Below are 15,894 nucleotides of genomic sequence, written 5' to 3'. Positions count from 1 at the left end.
AGCACTGATGTTTCACTTTAATCTGCCCTGTATTGTTTCAGATTAATGTATCGAGACTGATTCATCAACAAAGTTATCATACTTTGCTGACTTCATTGTGAGGAATTTTAACCTCAACTCTACATTCTCCAGAAACCCGAATCTTTCTTCTGCTCAGTAATTGGGTATCCATCTACCTCTGCCAGAAAAAATATTTAGAGATTCTGCAATTCCTTTTGCGGGAAGAAGTTCCAGAAACTCCCAGCCTTCAGAAAAAGACACTTCAAGTGCAGTTTCATTAAAGTCTTCCTCCAATTTCTCTACTCCTCCACTATAGGCAGTGAATCCGGATTCCTTTTAGTACTGTCTACAATTGTAAATACCTTTGGTTTGAAAGCAATTGCAAAACAATGTGAATTACTGCAGCACTCAAGCAAAAATATCATGGTAAATCTAGCTGTTGAAAGTTTTAGTTGCAAAAGAAATGTCATGCCAGAGAAACAAGTCCCCAGTAGTCAGACTTATGCAGGGAGCCTCCCTCAGCACAGGTCCAGGCACAGTGTGGTCAGCTTCCAATAGTAGCCAGGGAGATTAGTGGTCATTGGCTAGGGAATGGAGTTGGTGGAGGGAACAAAGACAATGGCTTCGGTGCGCCCAACATTTAATTGGGAGATATTAGGCCTACTATCAAATTAGGCATACGTTTTGCCCACCCAAAGACCTACAAGGTAACATTTATTTCTGTAGAGATTATGCCTTCCCAAACTTACTTAGGGAGCTGTTGCCTCACAAGAGAAGAGACTTTCATCCAGGCAGTGTTTCCAGAGCCAATATTCACTTTTATCATTCATTTTAATGCAGTTCTTTATTTTATCACATCACTGCAGCCCTTCTGTTGAGAGATTACTTGAGTACAATCAAATGGATGGCAAATTCCTGTATCTTCAGATAGCACCAGGCAACTGGCATCAAAAGGTTAATACAAACAAGAATTCTTCACCAGTTCAACCATTATCTCTTAGTCTCTAAAGAATATATCATGATGTATAATAAAACAGAAAATGCTGAAATTATTCAGCAGGTCTGTTAGCATCTGTGAAAATACAAACAGCATTAACATTTCAGGTTGACATTCTTTCAATGGAACCAGAGAAGATCTGAAATAGAGTCACAGAGATATACAGCACTGAAACAGACCCTTCAGTCCAACTCGTCCATGCCAACCAGATAGCCCAACCTAATCTAGTCCTACCTGCCAGCACCTGGCCCAAATCCGTCCAAACCCTTCCTATTCATATACCCATCCAGATGCCTTTTAATTGATGGAGAAGAGAGAGAACCTGCACATAAATATTCATTTAATTTAACCTGGGGCAGGGTTTGTAGAGGAATAAGATGGTGTTATTTTCTGGGTCTGTAGACTGTGAAGGAGCAAAAATGGCCTTTAATAGAGAGTGATAAGTACTTCTCGTCAGATGTGGGGGTTTAAAGAGAGTTTAAGGGTTACAGCGGATTATTTCTGCCATAAATGCTGTTGGTTGCAAATCTTATCAGATCGAATGGATCGGTTGGAGAGACAGTTAGAAGCGATGAGGAATTTGCAACAGCAATAGTATGTGATGGATGGCAGCTAAAGGAAGGGGGGACGTCTCATATACAATCACATAGATGGGTTAACTCCAGGAAGGGTAAGAGAGATCGGCACCTAGAGCAGGAGTCTTTTGTGGATATACTCAGTTCAAACAGGTATGCTGTTTTGGAAAATGTAGGGGGTAATGGATTCTCAGGGGAATGTAGCACGAACAGCCAAGTTTCTGGTATTGAGACTGGCTCTAATACAACGAGGGGTACGTCAGGTTCCAAGAGATCAATTCTGTTAGGGGATTCTCTAGTTTGAGGTACAGACACGTTTCTGTGGCCAGCAGCGAAAAAGCAGAATGGTGTGTTGCTTCCTTGGTGCCAGGATCAAGGATGTCTCAGAGAGGGTGCAGAATGTTCTCATGGGGGAGAGGGGCCAGCAAGAGGTCATTGTCCACATTGGAACCAACGAGATAAGAGAAAAGGTTGAGAATCTTAAGGGAGATTACAGAGACTTAGGCAGAAATTTAAAAAGGAGATCTTCGAGAGATTACTCCTGGTGCTACGAGCTAGTGAGGGCAGGAATAGGAGGATAGAGCAGATGAATGCATGGCTGAGGAGCTGATGTACGGGAGAAGGATTCACATTTTTAGATCATTGGAATCTCTTTTAGGGTAGAAGTAACTGTACAAGAAGGACGGATCGCACCTAAATTGGAAGGGGACTAATATACTGGCAGGGAGATTTGCTCGAGCTGCTCAGGAGGATTTAAACTAGTAAGGTGGAGGGGTGAGAGCCAGGGAGATAGTGAGGAAAGAGATTAATCTGAGACTTGAACAGTTGAGAACAATGGCAAGTCAAACAGTCAGGGCAGGAAGGGACAAGGTAGAACTAATAAATAAAACTGCATTTATTTCAATGCAAGGGGTTTAACAGGGAAGGCAGATGAACTCAGAGCATGGTTAAGAATATGGGACTGGGATATCATAGCAATTACAGAAACATGGCTCAGGGATGGGCAGGACCAGCAGCTTAATGTTCCAGGATACAAATGCTACAGGAAGGATAGAAAGGGAGGCAAGAGAGGACGGGGAGGGGCGCTTTTGATAATGGATAGCATAACAGCTGTGCTGAGGGAGGATATTCCCAGAAATACATCCAGGGAAGTTATTTGGGTGGAACTGAGAAATAAGAAAGGGATGATAACCTTATTGGGATTGTATTATAGTCCCCTAATAGTCAAAGGGAAATTGAGAAACAAACTTGTAAGGAGATCTCAGCTATCTGTAAGAAAAATAGGGTGGTTATGGTAGGGGATGTTAACTTTCCAAACATATACTGGGACTGCCATAATGTTAAGGGAGAGGAATTTGTTAAGTGTACACAAGTCAATTTTCTGATTCAATATGTCGATGTACATATTGACTTACTTGACTTGACTTACTCTTGGGAAATAAGGCAGGTCAGGTGACTCTTTGAACTCTCCTTAATTCTATTTGCCAAAGCTATCTCATGTCCCCTTTTTGCCTTCCTGATTTCCCTCTTAAGTATACTCCTATTGCCTTTATTCTCTTATAAGGATTCACTTGATCTATCCTGTCTGTGTCTGACATATGCTTCTTTCTTTTTCTTTAGTCTGGCAGCCCTCAATTTCTTCAATCATCCAGCATTCCCTATACCTACCAGCCTTTCCTTTCACCCTAACTGGAATATACTTTCTCTGGATTCTCGTTATCTCATTTCTGAAAGCTTCCCATTTTCCAGCCGTCCCTTTACCTGCGAACATTTGCCCCCAATCAGCTTTCGAAAGTTCTTGCCTAATCCCATCAAAATTGGCCTTTCTCCAATTTAAAACTTCAACTTTTAGATCTGGTCTATCCTTTTCCATCATTATTTTAAAACTAATAGAATTATGCTCGCTGGCCCCAAAGTGCTCCCCCACTGACCCCTCAGACACCTGCCCTGCCTAATTTCCCAAGAGTAGGTCAAGTTTTGCACCTTCTCTAGTAGGTACATCGACATACTGAATCAGAAAATTTCCTTGTACACGTTTAACAAATTCCTCTCCATCTAAACTCTTATCATTATGGCAGTCCCAGTCTATGTTTGGAAAGTTAAAACCCCTATCATAACCCCCTAGTCCTACAGATAACTGAGATTTCCTTACAAATTTGTTTCTCAACTTCCCTCTGACTATTGGCGGGGGGGGGGGGGGGGGGGGGGGGGGGGGAGGGGTCTATAATACAATCACAATAAAGTATCATCCCTTTCTTATTTCTCAGTTCCACCCAAATAATTTCCCTGGGTGTATTTCCGGGAACATCCTCTGTCACTACAGCTGTAATGCTATGCCTTATCAAAAATGTCACTCCCCCTCCTTTCTTGCCTTCCTTTCTATCCTTCCTGTAGCATTTGTATCCTGGAACATTAAGCTGCCAGCAGTGTCCATCTCTGAGCAATGTTTCTGTAATTGCTATGATATCCCAATCCCATGTTCCTCATCACGCCCTGAGTTCATCTGCCTTCCCTGTTAGATCTCTTGCATTGAAATAAATGCAGTTTATCAGTCCTACCTTGTTCTGTGCTTTGTCCCTGCCTGCCCTGACTGTTTGTCTTGCCTTTGTTCTTAACTGTACCAATCTCAGATTAATCTCTTTCCTCACTATGTCCCCAAGTCCCACCACCCCCCTCTGCCCACCTTACTAGTTTAAATCCTCCTGAGCAGCTCGAGCAAATCTCCCTTCCAATTTAAGTGCAATCCGATCTTGTTCAGGTCACTTCTACCCCAAAAGAGCTGCAATGATCCAAAAACGTGTGAGGTTTTACACAAATACAGAGGGAGCTGAATGTGCCTTTTCACTCGCACCAGCTTCCACATTTAACAGATCATCTTGCTATTTTTGCCACCTCTGATGTGATGTTATCTCCCAACTGCAGATTGCATTCCTGTCCCCTTCCACTTGCAGCAAGCTGAAGGGACTATTTCCTCTTCAACACCTGGTCCACTCCTCAATCACTCCCAACACTTCATGGCACCTTTCCATGCAAGTACAGGAGACACAACATCTGCCAAAACACTTTGCTGTCATTCCCATTATTTCAGACCACAATAGAAAGACCACATCATGATCAGTCAGATAACATAGTAGACTAAAAAAAGGATAAGTAAATTTCTGTGCCATGTGGAAGGATTGTTGAATTGTTGAGTGTGAAATGTGAATCTTGGGCAGTGAGAAGGGCAGGGTTTGCATTTCTTGTGCCTGCATGATTAAGTGCCCTAGGACAGGGATGGTATACTGGATGGACAAAATTGTTTTTCTTACAGCACAAAAACAGGTGAAGAAGGGAAGATTATTTTGTTGTGACATGCTGGTGGTAGCTGAAATTGCAAAGGATGGTGTGTTGAATGTGGAGATTGGCAGTATGGAACATGAGGACTTGAGGAACCCTAATTGTGATTCTAGAAGGGACAAAAAGGAGAATGAGCGAACATGTGGTAAACTGAACAAAGCTGTTAATCACAATCATGCCTGCAGGGGTATCGTGAATGTTCAGATGAGGATAAAGCAAAGCGTATCAGAAGCATTGGTGTAAAAGGTAGCATTGTGAGAACATTTGTGGCAGAAATGCAGAAACTAGGAGAAGGGTATCACATAGTTACAGGAATTAGTGTGTGAGGTAATCAAGGTAGTTGTGGAAGTCAGAGTTTAAAAGGTCTGATGGCCAATATTCCGCAAACTCTGAGGTCAAGGAAAGAAAGAGTCAGAGATGGAATTTGTGAAGATGAGGAAAGGATGAACAATGCAATCAAATTTGATAAAAATTCTCCAGTCTGGGGTACACTAGGAAATTCACCAAAACAGTCATCAATGTAATTCCTCTGGACACATGATTGTTTCTTTGGATGACCTATTATCATCTTCCTCCCTATCATCTCTTATCAATTAATCTCTCCACTCTCCTCCACATCACAGTCCAGATACTATTTCAGGCACAAAGTTTGCCAATATTACTACATTTGAAGGTATAGCAAATAGCAAGGGGTATATGAATGGACTGCAGAGAGTATTGATAGGCTAGTTGAATGGATATGGAAAATTGAATGGAATATATAGAAAAATGAGGCGATTCTTTCTGGTCAAAGGAAAAAGGCAGGGCAATTTCCGCTCAATGGTCCAGTTTCTGAAGAATGGGCAGCAATAGAGAACATGAGGGTTCATATGTATAGTTTCCTGAAGATGGCTGCATATACTAGGAAAGCCACTAACAAAATATCTTGGCTCCTATGCTTCATATTAAGAACAAAAGCACTGAAGTTGCACCAAACCTTTATAGATGTTTTGTGATGAGCTGAAGTTGTGAAAGGTAAATAAGTTTTCTCCTTTTTCTCGACTCTATGACTCAGTCCACACTGGGTAGTGTATACACTAACTGAGCTATTTTTGAGACAATCACTTTTTCAATGACAAATCACTCCCACCATTGTACTGAAATGACTCCTGTCTCATACAAAAGACACATGTATCAAAGTTACATAGGACAGCATTCTCAAGTTTACTTTCGGCTTTATCTAGTCAAACAAATCCTACAAAATGGAAAAAATGATTGTTTGACTTAATTACCTGAAATAGAAGCCCTCCTTCAGTGCTGAAATACTTGTTGGATAATAAATCCCACCAGGTAAACAGGAAACATTTGTTAAGATAACATCATCAGTCTGGAGGGAGAGGTCAGTCTAAAACACATTTGTTATATCGGAAATGGCATCGCCTGCAGGAAGTGTTTGGTGCCAAAATCATTACAGTTGTATCTTTAAACTGGTATTTTACTTCACATCCATTTTCTACTTCAACAAGCTCTATCCTTTCTTATCTTGACTTGTTAATTAGGTGCTTGATTAGTTAATTACTGCATACTGATTATGAAGATCTTTGATGTCTTTTGTTAGAGGAAACTATAATTACCGAGCATGTTTCTTTAATGGCAATGTTTATTGGAGCAGATTGATGACCATTCCCTTTCTGCTCTGTGGCCTTTACGAATGGCTCTTTAACAACTAAAACATATGAGAAAACAATAATAATGATAAGGGTTATGAGAACTTTAGGTCTTTTAGTGCCACTTCCCAATCCACCTCCAGTTGTTATTGTTGGCATTGTTGATCAGACACGTTATAGCAAACAATGAGAGAGAGGGGGAAGAGAGTTGGGGACAGAGTATTTTCACAGATTTAGCAAATGTCGCTGATTATAGTCTGAAACGTTATTTATTGGGCAAATATTGCTCAAAACAAAACCTCATACTAAACATTTCAAAGAGTTTGCAATCTAATGCATTTATTTCTGATGATAAATGTCATCCTTGCGGCACAAAGTGCTAGTTCTGAAAGGGTTAACGCTGAAGACTGCATTAAGTCCCACCCAATCTGATGATGTCATAAGAACTTTGATGGAGAAAGTCAGAAACATCTTGGGGATTCAAAGGGGAGAAGCTTGTTACCCCAAATCCTTCTAACTATGTCTGTCAGGGAGCAGCATTCCTAAGGCTTGTGATTTCAAATAAACCAATGGTATTGTGTGACTTCTGAGCTTGTCCACCCCAGTCCAACACTGGCACCCCCATACTATATCTTACTAATTAACTTGTACTGATTACTATCATGCAGTAAGCTACTTTATGTTTAAGACATGAGCATCTTCTTGTTAGATTGTCGAGTACTCCTCCCCTACCGCTGTAGACCAAGCAGGTCCCGTAGGACCCAACACTCATTGGCAATGGTTGGCATCACATTCTCCTACAACTTGGTGTCAGCAGCAACCATTTAAGTATTTGATCTAGCTCCAGTACTATGACAACTGTGAACTTTTTTTCAAACTTAGTAATTCAGTGTGAAGACAATAGACACTGCTGTTTTGAGAGCAGGAACAACCAGTTTGTGCACAGCAAGATCCACAAACAGTGACAGGTTCATCAGTTTATTAACAATTACTTGCATCTTAGTGCTTTTCCAGTGGGGAAAATGTCCCCTCAATTTTTTTTTTAAACAAAAAGCAGAAATCACTGAAGGGGTTGAAAATGTTTGAGTGGGAACGGATATCTTGACAAACTTTCCACAACTGCAAGGTTGATGTTTTGTCAGTGCTGGCTGGCCCAAATATTTCCAAAATATTCTCTTTTGTGTTGAAAAATCCATTAAGTAAATGGTTGAAAAAAAAGGGAAGAAATAGAGACATGAATTTGGGTTCTGAAAAAGTCATATTGGACTCAAAACATCAGCTCTGTCTCTCTCTCTCTTCCCCCCCAGCCCCCCACCCCCAACAGGTGTAGCCAGACCTGCTAAGTTTTTCAAACATATCTTATTTTTACTTGTCTATGTTGAACCATTCACAACCTCGCAAATGCCAATTAACTGTTTTATGAAGTATAATGATTCACTGTTGTAATGTAGCAAACACCAGCAGTATCTCAATCAGCAGTATCACATGTACAAATGACAGCACATCTGACAGTGTAGCAATCTCTCAACACTACATTGGAACACTAGGTTTTCTTCTCAAATTTTTGGCAAAGTATTTTAACTCACAAACCTCAGACTGAGAGGATGGTGTCCTTCTGAGCTGGCAGAAAAGGGAAACTAAGGAGTTTAGCTTCTATGAGAAATGCCTTCATTTGTATTGTACCTTTAACAACTTTGGAATCATTCTAAAGCGTTTTACAGGCAGCAAAACACTTTTGCTGTGATGTGATATTGGAAATACAGCAGGCAATTTGCACACAAGTGTTCAAGTTGTTTAACCTGTTTTTGCAATGTGAGTTTTGTACTATTGTCACAGACTAATGAAACTTGGGTCTTATACAGCTATCATGACCTCCAACTGGCAATTTTAGCATGTCCACAAAAATCACTGGACACAGGGAGCAGGTCAGGCAGCTTCTATGGAGAGCAATGAGGAGCAAACATTTCATTTAGTCGAAGTTGGAGGGATTGGCAAATAAGCGTTTAAAAAGGAACTGGTCAAAGGGCAAGGAAAAACTTTCACTCGACATGAATTGCTTCAGTGGAGAATATGATTGGAAAGATTTAAAAGAGACCTGAATGGTAACTGTTTCCACACACAGGGTAGTGTGTAGGTGGAACGAGCTGCCAGAGGGAGGAGTGGAGGCGAGTATATTTACTACATTTGAAAGTCATTGGACAGGTACATGGATGGGAAAGGTTTAGTGGGATATGAAGCAAATGGGACTAGTTCAGCTCAGGAAATCTGGTCGGCAAGGATGAATTGGGCTGAAGGGCATATTTCTGTGTTCTACGACAATATAAATGCAGGAGTGCTATTGGCCAGAGAAAAAAGTAAGACATTAAAAAGAAATCAAAATCTTCTCAAAGCTCACTAAGAAATCAAAAAATTAAAGGTATTGAAAAAAACACAGCAAACGCAAATGTGTGAAGGAAATAGAAATAGTAACACATAAAATTGGCAAAAGGAAAGTACAGCTCAACACCAAAGGTATAAACCATATCACCAGCAATTTTCTAACATGCCATTCCCATTAATCATGCACACACACCCCAGTGATTCCTATCAAAGATAAGGTAAACACTATGATTAAGATTATATGTCACTGACATCAATGTGAAGACCAGATTGAAATGAGGAGCCCAAGAGGAAGATGAAGTTCTGCTCCTCAGGAGAGTTTGATGGAAAATTGAAGTTGGCCTGGGGTCATGTTTGCAGGCAATATGGACATGGGATTGTCCAATTTAGAGTCACATCCAGTGATTGACTGGCTCAATAATGGTTCAAAACTCCAGTTGGTAGACTTCTGAATTTGCCTGGATGAGAAATCAATGAGAAGAAGGACAACTGCCTGAAATATCCATGTATTGTTTCTATAGATTCTGTGTCAGCTACTAAATGTTTTCTGTTCCTGTTTTAGATTTTCAGTTGCAGTATTTCGCTCTCTGAACAGAAGTAGTAATGCGCATTGAATGAATTTAGAAGTGTTAAGAAATGAGAACTAAGGGCAAGAGTAAGCAATTCATGCCCTTGAGCCAGCTTCACCATTTAATACAATCATGGCTGATCATGCCTGAGCATTAACTCTATACTCCCCTGCCCACTCTCCTTAACCCTTCAACCCATTACTAATTAAAAATCTGTCTAACTCGTTCTGAAATTTATTCAATGTATCCACAGCACACTGAAGTAGTGAACTCCACAGATTTACAGACCTCTTGAAACAAGTAACTTTTCATCTCAGTTTTAAATCTGCTACCCCAATCCTAAAACAATGGCCTCTCATTCTAGATTACCCCACAAGAGAAAATATCCTATGATTACTTTGTCAATCCCCTTTAGCCACTCATCCTCAAATAGATCTTCTGTCATTTTTCTAAACTCGAGTATAGTCTCAAAGTGCTCAATCATGCTTTATAAAACAAACCCCTCATCTCTGGAATCAATCCAGAATCAATTACTAGATAAAATATGACTTGTATTCTACTAACAGCTCTATTTCTATATTCTTAGAGCAAAGACAAGTTCATAATAGTTAAAATACAGAATAAGCTAATTGACCTTTCACCTGTGCTATGTCTCTCTACAAAAGCAATTTCACTTGCCATAGTTGTTGGCTCTTTGCTCGTAATCAAGTTCTTTTTCTCTCTTCAGTTGCTTAAGAGATTCCCATTAGAAAGACATGATTAAAACTTCTTTGACTTTTTTAGGTTACTCATAAGATTGTAGCCAGTCATTGCATAAATAAGTTCACCCTCATTTCACTCTTTTGTCTTTTACTTAATAGGAGATACAATTAACAGCCAAATACAACAGGACAAAGCAATTCATAACCAAAAAGCTTTCATTCAGCTCATCATGTGTGCTGCTTATTTTATTCCACTCTAAATTGGTTTAGTAGTTCAGAACAAATTTGTCAACTGAGATTACCTCTTTCCAACAACTGTTGTCCCATAGCAGATATATATCTAAACATACTGGTTTTAAACTGTATGTTACTTTACACACACACACACACACACATATTTGCTGCAACTATATATTTGCTGATGGATTATTACAGTTCCAACAATTGCAAACTAAAATAAAATATCACATCACCTAAACTTCAACCGGTGTTTTGACATATTTGGTATTTTTGTCTGTAAGGTACAACAGTAATTTATCAATTGCTTGTTTTGTGTCTGGTATTGCATTTCCATTATTCGTCTGCATCTTAAAAAGTAGCTCGGATTTGAAACTTGCTACATTATGGCCATGAGAATTTGCTGACAGAATGAGGTGAAGCAAGGTGGTTGTCAACCAAGTGGAGCATAGACATTACCACAGACCAGTTCAAACAGTATGGCCTGCTTCTCAGATAGTGTGTTGTAACTTCACAAACTACTTTCAAACACTTTTGTGACCATCACATCACTGGGTCTTCAAGTTGGTAAAGAAACAGGCACAATTGCACACAATCTCTCTTTCTCAAGTGTACACAAGCACGAAACTGAAACATGCCCACAGAATTCTATCCACATACACTTCCCACAGCACACTACAGACAAAAATGGAAACAATACAAAATGTGCTTATTTAATGGCCTAGGCTTTGCGGTCAGAGATAAAACAGCTGTATTTGCTGGTGATCTCAGAGACAAGCCAACAAAAAACCATTCAAATCGAGGCAAAATAACATCTGAGTTGACAAACATTTGATTATTCTTGATTGGTTTGCAACCTTTCATATGGTTGATCACTCCATTCTTCTCCAATGTTTTGCCGGTTGGGTGGCCAAAACTTACCTGACTGCATTGTTATCTAATTGTAGCCAGTGAATCACCTGCAATGATGGCTTTTCCTGGTTCTGCACCATTACCCAAGGATCCATCTAACCATGCACTCTCGCCCAAATTCATTTTATTTCTCAGCTACCTATCTGAAAACACACCAGCTTCACATTTATGCTTATGGCTCTTCATTCTACCTAACCACCACTTCTGCTGACAGAAGAGGCCGAACCTGATTTACTGGAACTTTATTACATTTGGCCTCAACATAGGCTTGCAATCACATAGAAATAATCTTGGTGGTGGCATGACTATCTTTACGACACTGACTTTGGCCTTCCCTCAGCTCTTTTACTGCTAAAACCTTCATTCATATCTTTGTCATCTCCATACTTGATGTTTCCAATGCACTTTAGGCTGGGCTCCTGTATCTTGGTTTGTAAATTTGAGATGACTTACACTAACTCCCAAAGTACAAAGAACAGTACAGCACACAGACCCCTCAGAGAACCAAGCCTGTGCTGCCACATGACTCCTTTCTACACTGAAAATCTTTCACCTCTATATAGAACACAGAACAATACAGCGCAGAACAGGCCCTTCAGCCTTCAGTGCTGTGCTGACCTGTGAACTATTCTCAGCTCGTCCCCCTACACTATCCCATCATCCATGTGTTTATATCCAAGGATTGTTTAAATCTCCCTAATCCATTTCCCTCTATTCTCTGCTTATTCATGTATCTGTCAAGATGCCTCTTAAAGGTTGCAACTCTATCTATTTCTATCACCTTCTTTGGCAGCACATTCCAGGCACTTACCACCCTCTGTGTAAAAAAAAGACTTGCCTCTCACGTCTCCTTTTAACACTCCCATTTATTAATTGCACACATTATCACTAACTACATTAGTTCATTCAGCAACACTTTCCTAAATCTTCATCCATCATTATCTCTGTAACAACTTCCAGTCCCAAAAGTCTTCAAGCTACTTGCATTCCCTTTCAATTCTGGCTTCTTAAGCGTTCCCAATTTTCATCACACCACGTGTAGCAGTGGTGTCAACCACTTTGGTCTTTTCAAGTTCTCAAATTCCTTTCCTAAACCATTTCACTTTCTTTCTTTCAAAACACCTATCACCTTTGCTAAGCTTCAGTCGCCTGCTCTCATGTGGCTGGGTGTTATCTTTTCTTTTATAATATCCCAATAGCAAGCCTCAAGCATTTAATAATGCTAAAATTGCTACATGTCATTAAATAAGTTCACCTCTGTAATGTGGATTTTCCCTTCCTTGATGTTGCTTGGATTCAAACATCAGCTTGGGGGATCCCTGAGCATCTGGTGATCTCAACCACTAGGCTAAGCAGGCAATCATAATGACTAAGTCTCTCAATTAGCAAACCAGAAAGCAAAATAAAAATTGAAACAGTAATATTGGATAGGAGGTACAAACTAAAATATCATAAACATGAATGCGTGAGTACCACAACAGAAAAATCTGAATTTCCATCAAGCTGAGTTTTACAAGTTAATAACGATTATCCATCACTAGTTATGAACATAGTACACCGTTAAAAAAATCAGTTATATCTTATTCAATAGATGTAATAGTCCCAAGGAATTTTATGAGACCATTTTTATGAATAAAAATGGTTGATTTTGCCAATTAAAACGAGTTCTGAGCTCCAACTGTGAGGATTTCACAGTGCACCTAGTAAGGATTCACTGACAGCAATTTCTACATTTCCATGTTTAACCATGCATGTGCAGATTCCGCATGTTGAGGTAAAAACAATGACTGCAGATGCTGGAAAGCAAACACTGGATTAGTGGTGCTGGAAGAGCACAGCAGTTCAAGCAGCATCCAACGAGCAGTGAAATCGACGTTTCGGGCAAAAGCCCTTCATCAGATTCCACATGTTGCCAACAATATCTCAGTTGTATTAACAACAAACACTGAATTTTACCATTGTTACAATCTCAAAACCCAGGTCAACATATCTGCTACAAAGGATCTCAGTGGAATAATATCAAAGCTGTGAATTAATTATGGAATTAAAAAATGACTCTGAACCCTGAAAATATCCTGTTGTGTTATTGCCTATGACCATACTTTTGCTTTTACTCCAAATATAATTTTATGCGCAAAAAGCACAGCTCTGCATATTTACCAAAATTTATCCCCCAAACTAATACTATTAATTAAACGTGCAAACTTCTACTCTTTGGTAGAAGATATTGCTGTCTCATTCAATGACTACTTTTTTACCTTACAATTTGGATTTAATCAATGAATGGAAAATGAAAAAGCTGCTATGCTTGGGCACAGTCATTAATAAATCATTTGTCTACAAAATCTAACTGGAATGTATTATAAAGTCTCTCAGTGGCACAATCTCTTCCTTAGTTTTAAAAAGGAAAATTCCATACTTTAACTCTCTTCCATTTATTATATTGCTTACTGTTGTTGAATTTGATGTTGCATAAATTCCAATATTCTTGTGTAACATTTATCTAATTGATGGGCTGGCAAAATTTAATTCAGCAAGACAAACGTTACTAATATATTTCCCTCTAATTACAACAGAAGATTTTTGACATTAATTTTAACATACAACAGACAAAAGCAGTCAAACCAACACAGGCATCCAAGCAGTAACAAAAACAAATGGCTGTAGATTTAAAAAAAGAATTTTTATTCAGGTAACATAAATATTCACTTATTTTTGTTCATTTACTGTAAGATGAATTAAGGTTTGACTAAAAACTTTAAAAAGGCTCATAAATGACAGCAGCTGAATTCTGTAGTTCTTACTGATAAATATTTTATTAAAGGGGCATAGTCGTTTGATACAATGTCTTGCACTTTATACCAGGTTTGTGATTAGAAGTGTTTAAAAAAAATCTAGACCACGATCACAGAATCTTTTACCTTTTAAAAAGTTTTTTTTTTAAAAAGGTAGTACTGCGCTAAAACAAAAATATTCCTGTAGCACCATGATCCTGGATACTCAGGTTTTCATTTGGGATTTCAGAACATTGTTCCTGGTCATTTCACACATTCAACCTGCCTGAATACTCCCTCCACAAGAAAAACATGACAGCACCCCTTTAAAATGTACTTATAGCACTGTAATATCAGCTAAACAAAGGTCAAATACGGAAAAAAATGCAATGATTATAAAATAACAGTCACTTACTTTAGGCCATTAAAAGGCTTTATCTCTTTAATGAATAGAAAAGAACTGCTGGTTCTTGTTGGAATGAACTATAGCGTCTTGTAACACATACAGTTTTATTTGAAACCTGATCATTGTTATCATCGCTACATGGTGATAATGTTTGAGAATTGTTCATAAATTAGTAAAACATGCCAAAGTCTGAAAACCCACCAAGGTTACTCTTCTCCATTCTGCGAACACCTGACCTCATAATTTTGGTAACTCAAAAGGTTTCAGAAAATGTACTCAACTAATGTTTTAGTTACTCGCCTTCAGCTTTACAATGATTTGGGGGGTGGTATATGAGGGGCATATTGCAATTTTTAAGATGACCAATGGCAGCTGGATGTGATGTTGCAATAGGTTGAAACATTACTCTCTTATCTATGGGATCTGATTTGACCTCAGCCAGATGTTGGTATGAATGCCTCCTCATTCCTGTAGGTTGTGGTGGCCTGAAAAGAAACAAATTCAGGCAATCTCAACCCAGTGCAAGCCCACAGCACAAGTGTTCAGAATTCAGCACAAATTAACACTAAGTTAGCACTGTTAGATACTGATTGGAAATGGATTATTTACATTGTGCAGCAGGGATGCTCTTTGAGATATTGGTTAAGGCACATTTTTAGGATAATGGAGTCTCACCCTGTATCTTAACCTATCATATACCCAAACCAGAGAAGGCTTTATGCTAACACTGGGTGTAAAAAAGTGGAAAATCTTCGGTTTCTCAATTTATGCTTTCTGCTAAGACATTCACTAGAAATAAAGACAAAACACTACAAAACACAGGCAACAGACAAATCCATGTATTATGGAGGAGACTTTTCTATCATTGAGATTGACAGATAAAATGTTATAGATGTGTAAAATTTTTGGATAGATGCTGTTATTATATGCCGGGGTACTGATGTAGAAAATTTTCCCAAATCAGTCACACCCCCAGATTTTAAACTATGATTCAGTGACTATTCCTAACCTATTATTCCATAGGTTTCATTTGAAGAGAAACTGAAAGTATGTTCATCAAGATACAGTACCACAGAATGAAGGAACAAAGTTTATTTAGAGATTGCTTTCCGGTTTCAAAAGGGTTAAATTCAGTGATTCAATGCTCTCAAGACTGAGCCATAGTGAAAGGGAATCAGAGGGGAGGTCCAGCTACAGGACTGCAGCACTAATTCTCTAAACTGGTGCTCCTCTCAACATAGCTCATTACTGAGATTGTAACTGGATTTAGCTTACCGAAATGTATATTCTCGAGATAGGACAGAGAAAAAAGTTAAAAGTAAATAGTTTTCTCTCAATCACTTCTCTACATCTTTGATGTGT

The sequence above is a fragment of the Chiloscyllium punctatum genome, chromosome 27 (assembly GCF_047496795.1).
Source record: "Chiloscyllium punctatum isolate Juve2018m chromosome 27, sChiPun1.3, whole genome shotgun sequence".
NCBI lineage: Eukaryota > Metazoa > Chordata > Chondrichthyes > Orectolobiformes > Hemiscylliidae > Chiloscyllium > Chiloscyllium punctatum.
Note: the sequence above shows the minus strand (reverse complement) of the source record.